The 18811-nt window shown below is 41.5% G+C and overlaps 1 protein-coding gene across 1 annotated transcript in view; it reads right to left on the bottom strand.

Moving 5' to 3' along the window:
* The window catches only part of LOC141575217 (uncharacterized), a 93790-nt gene that overhangs the window by 20490 nt on the left and 54489 nt on the right, over positions 1 to 18811 (bottom strand). Inside the window, exons 7-11 of the mRNA XM_074353968.1 lie at positions 14476 to 14660; positions 11773 to 11997; positions 6388 to 6576; positions 5431 to 5630; positions 5005 to 5128 (exon numbers count right to left, since the gene is read on the bottom strand). The gene's annotated coding sequence lies outside the window, so the exon portion shown is untranslated. The remainder of the gene's footprint in view (positions 1 to 5004; positions 5129 to 5430; positions 5631 to 6387; positions 6577 to 11772; positions 11998 to 14475; positions 14661 to 18811) is intronic.

Here is an 18811-nt window from a genome sequence, read left to right on the forward strand (position 1 = left end):
TGAGAAAAATGAGGGTAACTTTAGAGAGAAAAAAGATTATATTTTAGTGGATATTAAATTCTAGTTTTGTTAATTGACGTCCGTATTTACTAAGAAACTTCCCACATCATTCCTTGCTGTTATGTCACATTGCTGTACAGTTTAACTGAATTATTAATAGGATACTCTAGCTTTGTTTCTGAAGCTCACTAATCTATCCTTGGGTAAAGTTCCAATGCCCCATGACCTGCAGCCAGGGGATTATACAAACTGGAACAGGCATGACTTAAAGAACTGTCTCCAAGCTGAATGGAAGGACCGTTTATCAGGTACTCTTAAATAGACCATACACACCAAAGCTGAAGGAAACGGACTTTCGGGTTCATTTCCTATCAGAAATAGCCCCTGCAATGCACTGGCCTATAGAGCACTGCTCACCTTAAAACAATGCCCAAATGGAGAAAAAGCTACCAGGCCAGGATGAGAAGAAGAAAATATCTGAGTTAGACAGCTTATCCAAGACACCGGACCAGGCCTGCATAACAATTACTGTGATAATTTCTCCTACCTTTGATTATGAACTACTCCAATTGTTAAGTTTATGGTAAATTACCTATGTCTAGTACTCCTGTGTTACCTTGGTGGGTTTCCCTACTCCAAGGCTCTAACTAGATAGCCCTCAGAAACGTTATTCTAAAAATAAATTATAGTTCTGTTTAGGCCACTGTTGATCTTACAAGGTGGGAGACCTCACCTGGCCAATTAATACCTGCTCTGAGCCTGACCATAAATATGAACTTTCTCATAAGATCACTCAAACTCAATCAGAAACACAAGCAAAATTTTAACCCCAAAATACAACTTCCCGACTATTAAATTCTTACTCGTGACTTTATTAATGTTACTAGCTGTATTACTTATATCCTGTCTATTTTATGAATTTGTCTGTTACATTTCCCAAAGTGTAACTAGGCCTACAAAATTGATGATGGCTAAACATCTTGAAGAAATAGATAAAATTTATAACCCTGAATAAAGTAATTCTAATAGTGTGATTCTAGGTATGGGAATGAGCAATGAAGGGTAAACACTTCCTGGATCATAACAAACTAGTAAGACAGGTGATCCAGAGAAATTTTAGTATCAACAGGTCCTGATAAAAAAACTAACACCTTGAATGGCAACTCAGAAGATTCTTCACCTGAACTAGGATTGAGCCATCCTAGCACCGTGGGACAAAATTGGTCATGAAATGTATCTCAAAATATTGGCAGAATTTAGGACCAAGGGGGAGCACTGTGAATGAAAATACTGCAAACATATCAGTAAACAAAGAATGCTGAAACCAAGTCATCAGCGGCTGCTGCCACACCCCAGCGAGTGCATGCCTGCAGCCCAGCCTCTCAGCCACTCACAGTGGTGCCCTCTGAGCGGACTCAGAGTAAGAAAGGACAGGATACTGGCCCTAGATAGCTAGGTACTTGCCAAAGGAATGAATTCAATGACCCAAATATTTGCTTCCTCCCATACATAGAAAAGCACTAAATATTTGATCTTGAGATATCTGGTTTTCTTTAGATAACAAGCAATATTTTATTGTTCCAACTACCTCGTCTTTCTTGTAAAACTTCTATATATCCTAGCTCCTCCCCTACCTCTTGGGAGCAGTGCCTCAGAGTGATCTGAGAGGTTGCCATTCCGGCTCGAGTCCTCCAGCCAAATAAAACATAACTCTTAATATTTAGGCTGAACTTTTATTTCAGTGAAGTCCCAGAATAGACACAACTCATCAATTCTGTAATGGAACATACTGGATCAGGAAACAAAAGCGTGTTTTAGTCTGGAAAAACTACGGTTTCCTCTTTCTTCCTGTCATTATACAATCCCACCAGAACTCATTAATTTGCTGTCTGCTCATCTGGCAACCAAACTCAGAGAAGAGTCAACTCAGCAGAGTGCTCTACTCTGGAGAACACCCCGCATCAGCACTGCAGGCTGCCTGCCCTCCCGCACGCTCTGCTGACTCCTAGTGTCCTCCTTGATGACCAGGCCAACAGAGCTGTTCCCAACAGCTGCGAAGTCCCACACGTTAAATAAATCATTTTATTTTATAGGATATTTTAAGTATATACCCATCTCTGAAAACAGCTTTGCTAGAAGCCCAAATCTTCAGCATCAATGTGCAAAGGCAAATCCGGTCCGCAATGGAAAACAAGACTTAAGACGAAGCTAAGGCGTCCAAAGTACTCTCCACGACCTAAGGCCTCCAAAGTCCCCTGCAGGACCTTCAACCATACTGCCTGCAGGCGGCAACATGTCTGCTTTTAAAGCAACCCCTTCCTGCCCTCGGGCACTACAATGTCCCACTACGCCCTCCCATCTCAGGGTAAGAGCAGCCGCTGCTGAACCTCACAGGGCAGCACTGACAGGACTGGACAAAGAGGATCAGAGCTAAACTAAGCCTTCTGATGACACGAGCTTGTCACTCTGTCACTTTACAGATGAAGATATATATATAGAGAGGTGGGGTGATTTTGCTCAAAGGCACACAACTAATAAGTGGCAAAGTCTATAACTCTGCTCCTCCCTCCGGCGTGACGCCCCAGCTGGGACGCCCACAGGGTTCTCTCGTGCCTGCCTGAACAGTCCTTTACTGTCACTCATAACCCACCACAGGGTCTGAACCTAGCCTAACTTTTCAGCATCTTTTCCCTTCAGTCTCGCAGGAACAAGGCGGTTTGGGCCATTATATGACTTCTGGCTCCCAGAAGCCTCCATGCTCCAGCTGGTCTTGCCTGTGCATCCGGCCCCCTGATCAGAGGCTCTTCTTCCCCTTCAGGAACACGTTCCCACTCTCCGCAGGGACACCCCCTCAGGGAAGCCCTCTTATAGCCCTCAGCACAGCTGGTGTCCCAGGCCACATCCCGAGCTGCCCCATAAGGACTGCGTGTGCCCAGGTCTGCTAGTCAGACCAGCAGCCTCAGAGCCAGGGATTATGCCCGGGTCACCCTGCAAACCTACTGCCCGGCTCACAGCCCCCAGCCAGCTGGTCACCTGGAAGTCGCAGCAAGTGCCCCACCCAATTCCAAAGTCTCTTCATCTGCCAGCACCACTGATGACTGGTCTCCAACCTTTGGTCAGTTTTTCACAAAACAGCAGCTTCCACTGTGAAGCAGGGGGTTTTCTCTTCTGCTCCCCATCCTTACTGGAAACATCAAGGGAAACCAAAAGGACTTTTCTCAACATTTTTGTGAGGACACCCTCCCACCCACAATATTCACATGCTCAAGAGCTTTGGGTCTACCTGATTTTGTTTCCCTTACGCTAAGGGGCTCAAAACACTGCGAGATTCTTTCTCTTTTGAGGGTATTTTTACTCAGTTTATCGGCTTTAATCTGTTTTTGACTCTCTCTTCAATATCCCTAGAAGTTGCCACTTCTTATTCCCTTCAGCAGCCTCCCTCCCAACATCTAGTCTAGGAAATCAGCTGTGATGAGGGGCCCGGGGGCAGTCACAGAAGATGCAACTAAGGCACAGAGAGGTGACATAATTTGCCCGAGAAGATCAGCTTCAAGCCCAACACTGTGTGTCACGTCCCTCTGTTTAACTCTTATGCTAAGCAAGCGAACTTTTTGTAGATTATGGTTATAAACAGATGAGGTATGAAAATACATACAAGGACACACATCAACTCTAAGATGTTCATTAACTGCACTATTTTGTTTCTATTATTTTATTTCTATTAAAAAAAATTAAGAACCTCTGCAGTCAAAATAGCAAAATGTCACTGGGCTTTAAATACAGAATATAGAGGTTTTAAGTGTGTCATTACTCATACTTATTTGTATGTTCACAAGACAAACTGATTTGAAAGTCTCTCTCCCCTCCCCCTACTCACAACTGGCTCTCATCTGAGCTCCCAAACCACACATCTAACAGCCTTTCACTTTACCCACAGCTGAACTCATCAGTTATCCCCTAGATCTCCCTCTACAGCTTTCCCTCCTCAGAGCACAGCAGGACCATCATTTACCTCATTAATCCACCCAGAAACCTGTTCCTTACTCCATCCTACCTTCACAGACAGCATTCATCCTTTCCTTTTTACCATCTAAACATGCCTTCAATCTGTTCGCTTTTACCCACTGACCATCCCACCGCTCAAGTGGAAGCCACCAACACTGCCCATCTGGACTCACGAGTCTCCCAAGTGGCCCCAAAGCCACTTTCCCCTACTTGAGACAAATGGGATTGTGTCACTCCCACCCTTTTAGGACTGTTTTCAAACCCACTGTTATTAGAAGAAACTCCAAGTTCTTCACCTGATGAAGGTCTTTGCCATCAAAATGTCAGCTCAGGGAGGGGAGGACACGCCCTCTCCCCTAGGACCCACCCTCTGGCAGAGCATCAGCTTGGGAGGACCTGCTGAGCTACACCAGCCTGTATTCTAACCCTGGTCTTGAGTTCTTAGCAAACTGCTTCAATTATCCATACAAATCCAAGGTAGATTAGAAAGATTTTAGATGTTGAGCTAGACTATTGATTTGGGGATTTTGCACTAGCAACCTGCAAGTACATGTTCTAATGATTCTGTCTTCTTAAAACCACACCCAGATTTAAGTAGTATTTGTGGAATGTCTTCGGAGTAAAAGGGACTGTACTTTTACAGACTTTATGTTTTATACCATGAACAACCCGGACAGGGTCACAAATGGAACCGCCTCACAAGTGACAGAAGACAGGTGAGAGGCATATAGCAACAGGTCACAAAGATGGTAAGAGCAAAGTTGTTTCTCCAACCCCCCAAAAAATTTTTGAAAGAACCAAAAACTCTGAATTTTGAAAGTAAAATACTATCATATAAAGAAATAAAATAATCCTCTTCATCAGGGTTTCAAGATCTGACTCCAGAATTTTTAGCATGCCATATTAAATCCTAGCACAGAAAAATCAGATGGACTAGTGCTGAGTAAGTTCCAGGAAAACTGAAGTAATTCCTCCACTTGTAAAAAGACATAAACTCACCTGTCGAAGGTGAATGTAAACCGCATTCTGGAGAAATTCGGAAGCTCCCAGGCTCTGCTTCTGGATGGCAAGGACACGGACAGCCTCAAAGCATGCTTCTAACTCAGTCACCAGCATTCTTACACTGCAGGGGGAAACGGAGGCCCTCAGTCAAGAGCAGAGGTGTTCCTGTCGTGTCTTGCAGGCCATGCCTCGGGGACTCAGTGCCCTGCAGCAGCCCGGCCCCAGGCGAGGACCAGCAGCGTGGCCCATCCAAGCAGGAGGTACACTGTGCTTGAGAAAGCCCATCCCCGATGGGGGCAAGAGGGGCTGGTGGGTTTGAGTGAACATATAAATGCCCATAGAAATATGCCTGCATTCATTCAAGTGATACAAGCAACAGTAGCAGGCTATTTAACAAAATTTCAACTGTCAGTTGAAATTTACCATTCCTTTCCGCTTGTCCCCTGCACTCTGAGACAGGCTTAGGCTCTCTCACACCGGCAGCTCTGATGCAATAGTTGTGAAGTCATTTTACTTTGCTGCAAGTGTCCTCGCTCCCCGTGTGGCTGTGACTGTCATCTCTTAACACAGTCAGATGTCTTCCTGGATCACTCCCTGCATTCCTTGCTCCTGCTCCTCAGATCCTAAGATAAAGGGCAAGTGAAGACACATGACCAGAAAAGGCACCGTGGACTTGAACGAAGTCCTCAGTGATCCCCTAGGGGAGTGCTGCCCACCCCTTACATTCGATTCTCAAGGTTCTGCCCAGGGTGACATCCAGACAGGAGAGCGTCCTGGGCCAATTAAAAGCTGTGTGACTTGGCCCCTGGGACAGGTGCAGAAGCTGGTTCCAGAGACGTGCCCCTCCCCACCTCTGCTCCCCTCTCTCCCAAGGACCCACTGCCAAGCCCCCAGGTTCCCTGATATTCTGTCCTTCTCTTCTAATCTAATCCAAGCCCTTTTCATCTTCCTCTATTCCCTAATTATCACCAGCTGTAGTGGTTTTTCAGTCACAGTATCTGAAAAAATTTCCGGCAGCTGAAAAAGAGTTCTCCAGAGGTCAATGCCCATATGCTGGTTCCTGAAGAGAGGCCCTGGTTATGGGGTCCCTCAACAACACCCACGGGGCATCAGACATGTTGCAGAGTCGACCACCCCCAACAAGAGTTTGCTGTGACCCCAATGCCCGCACAGCATCCCTGCTCTCATAAATGTATTTGGACCACTTATCTGTTACTAAGAAACAAAAGTAAAAAAATTGCTCATGTTTCTTACTAAAATTATTTATGAGGTGGAAAAAGAAATTGTAATAGAAAAGAATAAATTTGACTGCATGTTAGATCTGTTCCTTTGGCTTTAAACCTCTGCCGTTTTCTAGGCTCAGACTTGGTAGCTCTGTACCTTTTGTAAAAGAAAGTTGCCTTTAGCCTGAAATATCCAGGAGAGCCTATTCTCCGGGCTCTGATCTTTCACGATGTTAACTCTTCTGCACTTATGTAGAGATGGCAAGTTGCAAAATAGAGAATCAACTTTGTTTTTTTTTTTTTTGGAGGTTTTAGAGTGGCACCATGATTTGACCCACGTGGACAGCTGCAAGAACAAAGAATTCCAAGGAGAAACAATTCAAACCGCAAGAAGTTTGCAACAACCAACCACATCCCCGCCCATTTTTAGTATAAAAGCGGATTGATTCCTGACTTGGGGGAGACGGTTCTCCAGCAAGTCATTCTGCCATCTTCTGGGTCTGCCAGCTTTTCAAATAAAGTCACTATTCCTTGATCCAACACCTCAATCTCCCGATTTATTGGCCTGTCATGCAGCAAGCAGTACGAGTTTCGAATTGGTAACAAGATGACTGCATTGGAGGTAGTATGTCCCCACTCTTTCCTCGTTTCCAATATGTAACATGCACATCATTTATGATCTAGTGCAAATAATTCATCAAAGACAACCACAGAAAGAAACTACACTCACCTAGCTATCAACACTGAAGTCACAACCTATCAATTTTATATGCCGTTTAACAACACAACTAAAAAACCTAACATAGGGAATTGATTCTACAGAAATAAAATTATTTCTACTCCTTCAAAACCTTTTTTCCTTTCTATTTTATTTTGTTTTGCATATTGAAAAGAAAATAAAAGACAAATCATTTTATTTCACGTATTTTGTTATAGCTACATAATTTAAATACTACAGAGATTTAAATTGCAATAAAAAATTGTTCATATATTGTACAAAGATATATACACAATCAATGTGGATAAGGAAAGGAATGGACATTTACTAAAAATCCACTGCTCATCCCGTCTTTTACAAGCATATCCTGGAATATAAGCTCTATGATCCAGGGGTCCCCCACCTGCATTCTCACTGCTGAGTCCCTTAGTAATCTTCTACCAAGGCACCAGCATAGAACCACGTGATCAGTATTTTAGGTATAAATGAGGGAATTAGCTCGTTCAATTCTAAAACAAAAACCCTAATATAAATACTGAACTTATTTACAGATAAAGAAAATTGGACACAAACAAGTACAGTTTCTTCCCCAAGTTCACAAAGCTAATAACTGGTAAAGGCAAGATTTGAACTCATCTGTCTGATTCTAAAAACTAAGGTGGAATTCCCTTTCGACTGGGGAGGGTCCAGCAGCACAGCCTATCACCCTATCTTTGTTCAGATCTAGCCTTAGACAGCCTGAGACAGCACCCCATTCCTATGGAACTTGAGGGCAAATGATAACAATAAGGATTTTATACCCAGTATTTTCTTAGGTATCATTTATATAAACTGTCAGCAGGACAGCAGATAAACTCTGGGAAATATGAGTGGTTCCAGGGCTTTTTGCTGATTAGAAACTCAGTCTATCAGGACAGAGTGACCTTCCCATGAGAGGCCACATGGACATAAACTAAAGGCAGCTGAGCAATGAAAACTAGCAAGACCCTGGAACTCAAGCAAGAAGGATCCCTGCCATCTCCCACTCTGTTGCCTCTTTATCCACTTGGACACGAAGACAGAAGACCTAGGTTCTTGTCCAAGTTACACTATCATGAATTCTCACCCATAAAAAGTTACGACTCTATGCTGTCCTAAGTCCTTTCCAACTCAAATATGTTGACACCAATATCTCAGCAGAATGTCTAGGTCTCCACATCCTCTCTTCTATAAGGAGAATAGTTCTATGGCCACAAAGCAGAAATCCAATTAAAAACACCATGCACTAAGCAAGGTGAAATTCTACATAAGAGACTTTGCTCTCATGCTCAGTGAATGAAAACTCAGAAAAATTGGTCCTTCTCCCTCAGCAAGTGGGAGGTATGCTGATTGTGTGTGTGGGTGGGTGTGCGTGTGTCTGTAAATCAAATACAATGACGTCTGGGATCTGTACAGATTTTTTTAAGTTACTGTCATTTCATGAGGATGAGACACCCTTTAAACTAATTTGAATCTAGTGTTCTGAGAGAGCCTCAGGATCTTTTGGTGGAGGAGGGGAAAGGCAAAAGGAAAGGAGGAAAGAAGTAAATGAAGCAAAGGAGTAAGAATACTGCAACAGAAAGGCAAGACATTAATTTTGTTCCTACTTGCATCACAAACAAATTACGGACTGGCTTTGCCCCGATGTTATGTCGAGCACTGAGTTGCAGATGAAGAGATGACAGCCCATTTCTCACTGAGCTTGTGACTGTACGTGGCATCTTATAAAAACAAATCATTTATCCTGATCAAACACTCTAGCAGCAGGCCGTAATTCTCCTATTTTGAGAGACAAGAAAATAGGAGTTCAAAGAGGGTAGATAACTTGACAAAAGTCAGAGGACCAGTAAACAAGAAATGAAGAATTGAAACTCAGACCTGAATGCAGAGTCTCATCTTCCCACTCCCAGGACTGGAAATTCCTTAACACACAGGCTCCCCAGCTCCCCTGCATTGTTCCTGGCACCAAGCATTTCCCATGGCAGAGGTCTCCAGTTCTCACAAACACAGCACTCTGTGCAGCCAATGACCTTGATCAGACCTTGATCATCTACCTGCCACGCCCACCAGGCTTCACCATAAAGGTAGGAAAGCTGGCTTTCAAGTGCATACAAAGCCACCCCTGGTCTAACCTGGGCTCTTCTGGGGCTTCTCCAGCCTAAAGGCAGCCATGAAAGTGCTCACAGTTTGTACATGAGCCACACTACCTCTCTCCATGTGTCTCCACACCTATACATCTTAGCTATGACCATTTTGATAATATTGGAAACAAATTTTTAAAAACACAAAAGAAAGGATCCTGGAACAATTACTTAATACTTACAATTTTAAATGATTTGTTACAAAGTGAGTATTTACAAACCGAATCTCCCTTCCTAGGTGTCAGTTTAAACAGTTTAAAAATATAATAACAAAAAATTTTCACTTACAAAATTAACAAAAACTTCAACAATAATCTGGAATAAACTCAAAATTAATGCCCATGTTGTACATGGAAAAAACTACAGGACTGTACTGAGGGGTAAATAAGAGGTGTGAATGTAGAGACATCAACATATTGCATGGAGGAAAACAGTTTTGTAAATATGGAAGTTCTCCTAAAAATAATTCAAAACTTAATAAAAATCCCATGAATACACTTATCTGATATTTTTTTTAACTTGAACATAATATTTTAGAATTCTTCAGGAATAATAAAGTCATAATAATAGCCAAGAAATTTTGGGATGGAAGAAAAGAACAAAAAAATTCGCACTGTCAGATAATAATTTTTACAATCTGTAAGATTTAGCGCTGGAGTAAGGAAGTAAGATTGACAGAAATAAAGCATGAGCTCAAAAAGAGACTCTAGTGTACATAAGTATTTTGTACATGTGGGATTTCAAATCAAAGAGCAAAATATGAATTCAGTAATTGTCCTGGGACAATCAGAGAATCACCTGGAAAGAACAAATTCTATTCCTGTCATAATGACCACAAAAAAATAATTACAGATAGTGATGTAAATATTAAAATACTAATAACAGCAAATACAACTCTTTGCTCATATTAATTCAACTTCCCCTCACTATAACAAGTACTATTATCATCTCCATCTTAGACATTAAATAAACCTACATAAGAGATTTATACCATTATAAGAAAGTATTTCTAAGAATAATACCAAAGATAAAACCCAAAAGGAAGACATTTACTATCTTAAGAATATTTTGAGCCACAACAAAAATAAACCTACTGAACAAATGAAACGAAAGAAATGACAAGGAAAAACTCTGTGATAGATGTTGATGAAGACAAGGGATCAATGTTCATAACATACAAAGAACTGTCACAAAGCAAAAAGAAGCTTCCTCACTTAAATTTGTGCAAAGGACAAAATGGATCATTCACTTTTCAAAAGTCAGATGGCTAATCAGTGAAAAATGCTCAATACCTCACTGGTCATCAAATGCAAACTAAAACAATGAAAAAGCACTTTTGCTCATCTTATTGGTAAATATTTTTAAAAGATATAGTAGCTAGTGTCCATCTGTGGGAGAAAAAACTGTGAGCGACCTTTTTGGAGGATGACATGTCAATGGATTTGTAAACTCTGAAAAACGTGTGTACACACTGATTCAACCCCACTTCTAGGAATCGTTTCATTTAGAAAAAACATCAGTTCAAATAGATGTACTGTTTACACTGGTGGGAAGAAAAGCTGAAGTGAAATCATATCCAGCGATAGAGAATTGGTTACATAAGTAATTCTACATTTTTCATTCCACACTGGAGAAGGAATTTCTAGTCACTTGAAAGTAGCCTGTGATGAACGTAAATGTCACATCCAGGGACTAAATTTCCAGAAGACTTAACTAAAGGCATGCTCATACAAGATCACAGGAATGTCTGTTAAAGAAAGATGGCAGTCAAACATCCTCTCTGACAGTGGAAAATGGAGAAAACTTAAGTGTCCACCATCAAGACAATGATGTGGTAAATCACGGTGAGCTGTGGACACTGAGGGGGCCAGCGTTTCCCCATGGCCCAGGGCCTTGTCCACAGCACTCTCCCACCAAAGGTGTCCTTGCACAAGAGACCACACCTGCACATCAGGAGACCCCTCCACTCTATCTGAAAGGACCGGGTGAGTCTGGAGTGGGAGGACGTCTATGATATACCCCTGAGTGAATAAAGTGAGCTGCAGAAAACATATAGTATGGCCTTATTTTTCAAAAAAGCATATATACCCACATATACATAGATTTCTCATATATATGTATGTATGTATGGATATATATATATGTCATAGGCATAAAGGTCATGAAATATCTACACCACATTGGCAACAGCTTTTACACTCAGGAAATAAGGGGAAGGGAGCTAGGGCTCTTTCGGTACCACCACAGTTCTCTTTTCAGTATTTCAGTTAAGTACACTTGGAATTTAAAAGTTTATTTAAGACCGAAGTAAAATGGACGATGCCTCCACAAGACATAATGCTATACTGGTCATTAAAAATCATGCCAGGGGAGATAGAATATTGTAGAAAAACATGTAATAAGCCGAATGGAAAATGGAGGTCTCCACACAGTAAACAGGCACAGAGTGCTCACTGGTTTTTATGACAGAGCTGATACACACTGATGAAAAGAACAGAAAGTAGATGTTAAAGTGTTAATTATTATCTCTGAGTAGTGGGACCAGGATAGACCCTTTTGCCCCTTTTTTCAGACTTTTATATTAAATACACATTATTTTTCATCTAAAAAAAGCATTTTTAGATGTGTAGTACCACACATTGGAGAATAATACACGAGTACTTACAGAAACAAATAACTAGGAGACACCGCAGCAGCACCACACAATGTAGAACAGGCGATCCTGATTAACATCACGCAGTTACATAAGGACCCACAAAGTGAGAGCACCTGCTGTAACAGGGGGCGGCCCCCTTCTATTTGTCAGTTGTGTCTTCAGGGCTGAGGCAGTTCTGAGCACGGCCAGTGTCAGTGTTGATGTCTGGATGGATGCCACTGGATGTGAGGGCACCTGCAAGCCGAGAGGATTAACAGAAATCATCCTCTGCCTTTTCTGTCTTGTTTCTTTGTTACTTTAAAAGAGAGGCATAAATAAGATAAAGTGTGTATCTTCCCTACTGAAATTTCAGTAATGAAACAGTTTTCAAAGTGTTCACAACTTATATTCTGCCTATAAACGTCTTTTCATCAAAGCTTCATATTTATTAAATGTTAATTAACTCAGTTAATTAACTCCCTGTTGAAACCTTCTACTAAAGAACATGAAATGCACTACGTGAAAGGACCACGCCTGCAGTGACTAGTTTGGCTGTCTTGACGGCAGTGCAGTCAGCCCCCAACATCCCAAAGCTCTGAGCTCCTGATGCTGCTAAGAGAGCACGCTGCTGCCTCAGATGGAGAGAAAGTGTGAAAGCATTTCCTGAAATCTACAGCACTGACAAAACATAACTGACAAATCCCAGGCTCCTTTGAAGCTGTCATTTTCGGTTTCTGGCCAACCCCCGTCAATGAGCAGAATCACCCCATTCCCGAGCAATGGCACTCACTTGGTAAGGAGTTTTGGAGAAATTTCCAGGTATAGAATGTAACCAACTATATGTAGAACTCTGCCAAAGAAACAATGCAATACCCTGATTTTGGAAGACACTCAAAATATTCTCCTAAGCCTTTGTAGCTGGAAAGGTTGGGCTTCTCCTGAGCCACTTATTTATTTCACAGCCAGTGAGCATCTCCCAGAAACCCTGTTACCCTGTGTCTGCTGGGAGCATCAGGTACACTCTTGCTGTCGATCTTATAAGTCACAGGGCAGAGGCGTGTGTCTCATGGCTGCAACCCTCACACAGGCTCGCCTCCTAGCCTCACAGTTTGAACTTGGCCCCATTTTCTCACCTGTTTATTTGGTATCTGTTCTTCTGTAAGCTGCCTGAAATGCTTTTTGGAACAATTCAGAAGAATGAGTGGGTAGATAAATGGACAGAAGGACAGGTGAGAGATGGGCAGACCAAAAGTGAGACTCCAAGAAAAGGGGAACAAATAAAATTTCCTGTGCAAAACCCTCTTCTAGTCAGGGAAGAAAACCACCACGGAGAAGAGTGAAGAGGCAGGCAGCTTAGGACTGTTTCCTGGATTCCATGAAAAGTCACACCAAGAGATGAGAGGGTAGAATTATAAATAATAAAAGAAAAAAAGCACACATGCTTGAAAAATATATCTACAATATGTACTTTCTAAAGAATAGATTCAAATCAGCAGGGCCCAATACCACAATCCTTGGGTATTTACAGAAATGAGAATCCCATCTCCAAACCACAAGGCATCCCTTTGGAGCACTGAGAGTCTACACGGGGCGGTCATAAAGCCATCACCACAAAATCTATGCTATCCTGCACTTACGAGGAACGAGCAGTTGTGCACGCGTGACAGTTACAACCCACAGCACCTCTACGGGGGAGGGAAGCCTAGCGAGCCCCATCTCTGCAGGACAGAAAACCAGTCCTGGAGAGCCTAAGCCGACCTACCAGTTCTCCATCTCACAGGACTGGTCACTCCAGAGCAGGACTCGAACTCGGACCCACGTCTGTAAGCACGATATTATCATGCTTTGTGTGATTTTTGTGTGTATAATACGTTTGTTTCTGGCATGAAAGGATATTTAATAAATGATCGAGTGTCTTGTCTGTCTCATTAGCTTACAATCAATCTTTATACTTTTGAATTGTACTCTTTTCCTCTGGAGAACGGAACGGAAAGAGCGGGGGTCAGAATGAGGTGGAGCTCCATTCTTTATCTGGTATCTCATCTCATCCAAGTCCCCAACCAGGGAGAAGGAGCAAATGTTCTCTTCATCTTTTAAAGAGAGGGCTCCACTGATGATGACTTACTCAACCCAAAAACCAAGGCTGGGGGAAGGGCACATGTAGCAACCAGAGCAATATCAGATGTAGGAAAGTGAAAAGAGCTCACGGGAGGGCTCAGGGGGTCAGCCTGATTTAATTTCAATTGATAAAAAATACCACAATGTAAAAATACTAGCATGCAATGGATTTGCTCTTTCTTGACATCTAGCAAGTTTCACAGCCCACATGTAACATTATCGTCAACCAGTGAAAGGAAGAGTGTACAGACAGGGAAAATCAATGCCACAGGCAGGCTGAAACCCAGGCTGGAGTTTAGGAAGAGAAAGGGCATAGTTAAGAATTGGGGAAAGGCTGGAGGAAAAAATCATCACAAGGACTCTCAAGCATCATCCTACAATCATATAATCATTCATTCAAGAGAGAGTTACTGAGGTAATATTTTGTGCAAGATTGTACACAAGGCAAAGCAAGAGCGCAGCGACCATGTTGGCAGTAAGGGGCGGGGCTAAAATACACTTCTGATCCCGGTACCTTGTACACTTGTCCTCAGTATAAAGGCAAAGAAAAAAAGTAAAATAATATTCTGTGAACTCAAAGCATTGCTGAAAAAAAATTAAAGAAGCCCTAAATACCTGGACAGACACGCCACGTACATTCCTGGAAAGAAGACAATGCTCTTGGAATGGCAGTGCTCCCCAGAGTGATCCGTATATTCTATGTGGTCTCGATCACAATCCCAGCGGGCTCCTCTGCAAAAACTGATTAGCTGCTGTTATAATTCATATGGGAATTCGAGGGTCTCAGTAACCAAAACTATCTTGAAAAAGAAGAACAACATGAGAGGGCATGAAATTCTCAATTTGAAATTTTACAACTGTATCTCTAGGTGAGATTAGAGGCCATTTTTAAGTTATTACTGTGTTTATCCTTATTTTCTAAATTCTCTAGAATGAATATAATTGTTATAATAAGGAAAATAAAAAGTAAGGTATCTTTTAAAACATGCACACCGATTCATTCATTGGAAAAAAAGTATTTTAACTATAAAGAGGTAAACAAATATCTAGTGAAAAAGAACTACTTAAAAACAAGAGTGTATTTACATTTTTCATAAATTGAAAACTGAAAAGCACAAACACATCAAGTTTCTAGGGAGACAGATACAACATATTAACACTTATTTTCAAAAATTCTAATTGAACAATGAAAATTCAAGAAAGGGAAAATCGCGATTGACAGCCAAATGCAAACACATGGAGAGCAAAGGCCTAGAAATCACAGTTCCTTTAACTTTGCTACTATCTCAGTAGGGGAGGAAATTCCTCACTGAAGAGACAGTGGAATCCCATGCATAAGACAGGATACACAGTACAAACTGCGCTAGAATCTGGGGTGATTTTCTTAGAAGAATTCTAAAGTTAGAACATTGCTGAAAAATAATAAATACACTGACAGACAGATTAAAACACACAGTCATATATATTATATAGAAACAGATGAAGTCTGCTCCCATGTTACATAGAAATACAAACATATTTGTTCATTTATGGGCACTGATTACTTTTTCCCAGGTAGAATATTTCAACTAAAACAAATAATCAATAATACACCCCTCTTGTCAAATCTAGTTGATAAGTTACTCTGCTATGTAATCATAATGTGCCTAAGATAGATCTAAAATAAGTGAAAAAGATCTTTGTATGGTTTCTTGAACTCTTCTCAACATTCCAAACTTAATTTTAAAATAGATCTGAGCAGTATTTCTATATTATCTTTTCCCTCATGAAATGACCAATACAGTCTGTTGTCAAAATTCTGTCCTTACAATGATTCACGAGCACCGTATCCTCACAAAACTGCTGGACAGCAAGGCACTATCCAGACACTGTGACCAAACAAATGAAACACAAGGAAGACAGTGACCCTATTCTGGAGGGCTTACCGTCTGTGTCAACACCGGGGTTTTTATTTGATTGGTTTGATTGGGTAGCAAAATAAAATCAATCAAGTACTTTCTTCTTTGAGCATTCTGTAAGTCATGACTGTTTTTAGTGTCATGAGCAGGAAAGACTTAAGCATGACTTGATTAGTTCAAATAGCAACAATCATCACCGGAGAGTGAGTAATAAAGATGTTAACTGATAGCAATGCTTCTGCCTACATGAGACCTAAAATAAACCTACACTGATCTCTGCAAGGAAAATAAGGAGATGAGGTTCCCAATGAGAAAACAAACAAACAAGAAACCAAAAAAGTAAAGACTTTTTCATTAACGATTCCAGGCAGTAGTGGAGCATGGTGGTGAAGAGCACAGATGCTGGGGACAATCATGAGGCTCTGAACTCCCACAGCACTGGGTAGCTTTGACACTGATAAGTCAGTGAAATTTTCTGCATCTCAGCCTCCTATCCATAGACTGGGGACAACAGCAGCACCCGTCTCCTAGGACGGTCCTAAGAATAAAGTTATTTTATATGTAAATTTTAAATAAAATACCTCAGATTTTAAATATTGCCCCAAAAGCACAAGGAAAAAAGAAAACAGAGATAAATTTGAGTTCATCAAATTTAAAACTTTTCTTCAAAGGACACCATCCAGAAAGTGAAAAAACAACACTCAGGAGAAAATATTTTCAAATAATTTATCTGATTAGGAATTTGTATCTCCAAATAAAAAAGAGCTCCTACAATTCAACAAAAAAGACAACTAAATTAAAAAATGAATAAAGGATCCGAAATGGTATTTTTCAAGGAAAATATACAAATGGCCAATAAGCACAATGAAACGATGTTCAAAATCATTAGCTGTAAGGGAAATCATGTCAAAACCACTAGGAGAAACCGTTTCACACTCACTACATTAGGTTATATTTAAAAAAAGAATAACAAGAACTAATGAGGACACACAGGAATCAGAGATAGCAGCCCTTGCTGGTGAGATGTAACGCTGGTGGCTACTTTGGAAAACAGCCTGGCAGGACCTCAGAGAGTTGAACAGTTGGTTTCTGAATGACCCAGCAATTCTGCTCTGTGGGGACACACGTAAGAGAACTGAAAACAAATGTCCACGTAAAAACTCCTACAGGAATGATCACGGTGCCATTATTCATCACAGCCAAAAAGAAGAAACAACCAAAATGCCTATCACCTGATGAATGGGTAAAGAGAGGGGCCCAGCCATACAGTGGAATATTATTCAGCAATAGCAAAGCATGAAATACTGACCCAGGCAACAATGTGGACAAACATTGAAAACGTTACTCAGTTTGAAAGAAGTCAGTCACAATAGACGGTTCCATTTACATGAATTGACTCGATTTACATGAAATGTCCAGCACAGGCAAATCCACAGAGACAGAAGAGTGGCTCCCTGGGGCTGGGGGAGGATGGGGAAGATGGGAATGAGTGCTTATGCATACGGGGTTTCCTGTTAGGAGGATGAAAATATTCTAAGATTGAATGGGATGCACAATTCTTGGCACAGAGTAAAAATCGGTGTAAATTTTAATGGGTGAATTGTATTAAAACTGTTAAGAACAAAAGCACCTCGGGCCAGTACCTTCCCATAGTAGATGCAAATTGCTAACTTTTATTACAGGAAGAAGAACCTGCCCTCAGCATGAAAGCAGGAGATCAGCAAATATGAGTTAACCGAAATTGGACAAGAGCAGTTCACTTGAAACAGTTGTTGAGTGTATACGAAATATTCAGAATGAAGAAAATCAGTTTGACATCAAGATGAAGCATTCTGCTTCAAATGCAGATCAAGGATTCGGCAAGCCCACCTGCTAGAAATAACCAGAGAAGAAACCTGGTTCTTAAAACAAGCACCACATCCAACAAGGAAATGGTGGTGAGGAAAGCAGTCAGCCAAAAAACTGGAACAGTTTGCTACAAATAATTTCTCCACTGAAATTTCAAAAATAAAATGAAAGTGATGCATCGCTGCACTGCCCTCACGTGAATGGGCTTCCTCTGGTGCTCGACAGTTCTGTAACCCCAAATGAGAGACTCAGGAGAATCAGCATGGCTCCTGGGAGTCCCCAGGTGACTGCCCACCAGCACGCTGACCACCATCACATCTGCCATGGTTGAATTGCAGAGAAGAGACCAACTTCTGAAAGGCACAGGAAATGTTGGCAAGGGAAAAATGGCTGCAGTCAGTCCTGGGACAGAAGCCCTGACAGCAGAGGCCAGAAGGCTGCAGGTTAACTGGTGTGGCCCTGGGGAAGGAAGGCACCAAAAGGGAGCAGATTTCAATTGTCTTCTCTCTCTCCCTTGGGTAGGAGAGATAAAGCCTGCATCATTCTCACCTGGAACTGTGGGTTATGGCTGGCAGAAGTCGTACCGACACGGAATGATTATTCAAGACTCTGTGGGAAAAGTCCAGAAAAAGAGAAGGAGCCAACTCCATGAGCCTCTCAAATGCTCCTATATTTACTGTGTATAATGTAAGGAAAAAGTCATTAACAGTTGTGTGATAGTAAGTAGGAAATTGAGGAAAGATGGGAGGAGACAGAGATTGTAGAATCCACAATGAGTACAAAGGCTTAGTGTATCTTTAGGGAAGTCATGGGGTGAGGGGAATAAGATACATTCTTTAGATATGTGAATTACAAAGCAGACCACAAGACCAGCCAGGTCCTTGTTTTGGGGATAATAGACTATCTAAAAGCACACAAGCCCAGCTTTTATAGCTGAGGGCCTGGGTCCTTGCTTTGAAATGAGCAGAGTGCTATCTAAAGCATCAACTATACAAGCAAAGCATTGTCTGTGCTTTTTAAGGCAAGGAGACAGGAGTGAGGATGCACAGGCTCCTGCTTGCAAAGCAGTTACTAAGCACACATTTTTCTTCTTAACATTGACAGGCGGCTGGGGTCTGTTACAATTTGTTAACCTAATCTTGGGCTCCCACATGTAACCATTATGGAACCATTATGGAGGATACCCTAGTATAACAAATCGTAGC

This window comes from Camelus bactrianus, chromosome 27, assembly GCF_048773025.1.
Source record: "Camelus bactrianus isolate YW-2024 breed Bactrian camel chromosome 27, ASM4877302v1, whole genome shotgun sequence".
In the NCBI taxonomy this organism is placed as follows: Eukaryota; Metazoa; Chordata; class Mammalia; order Artiodactyla; family Camelidae; genus Camelus; species Camelus bactrianus.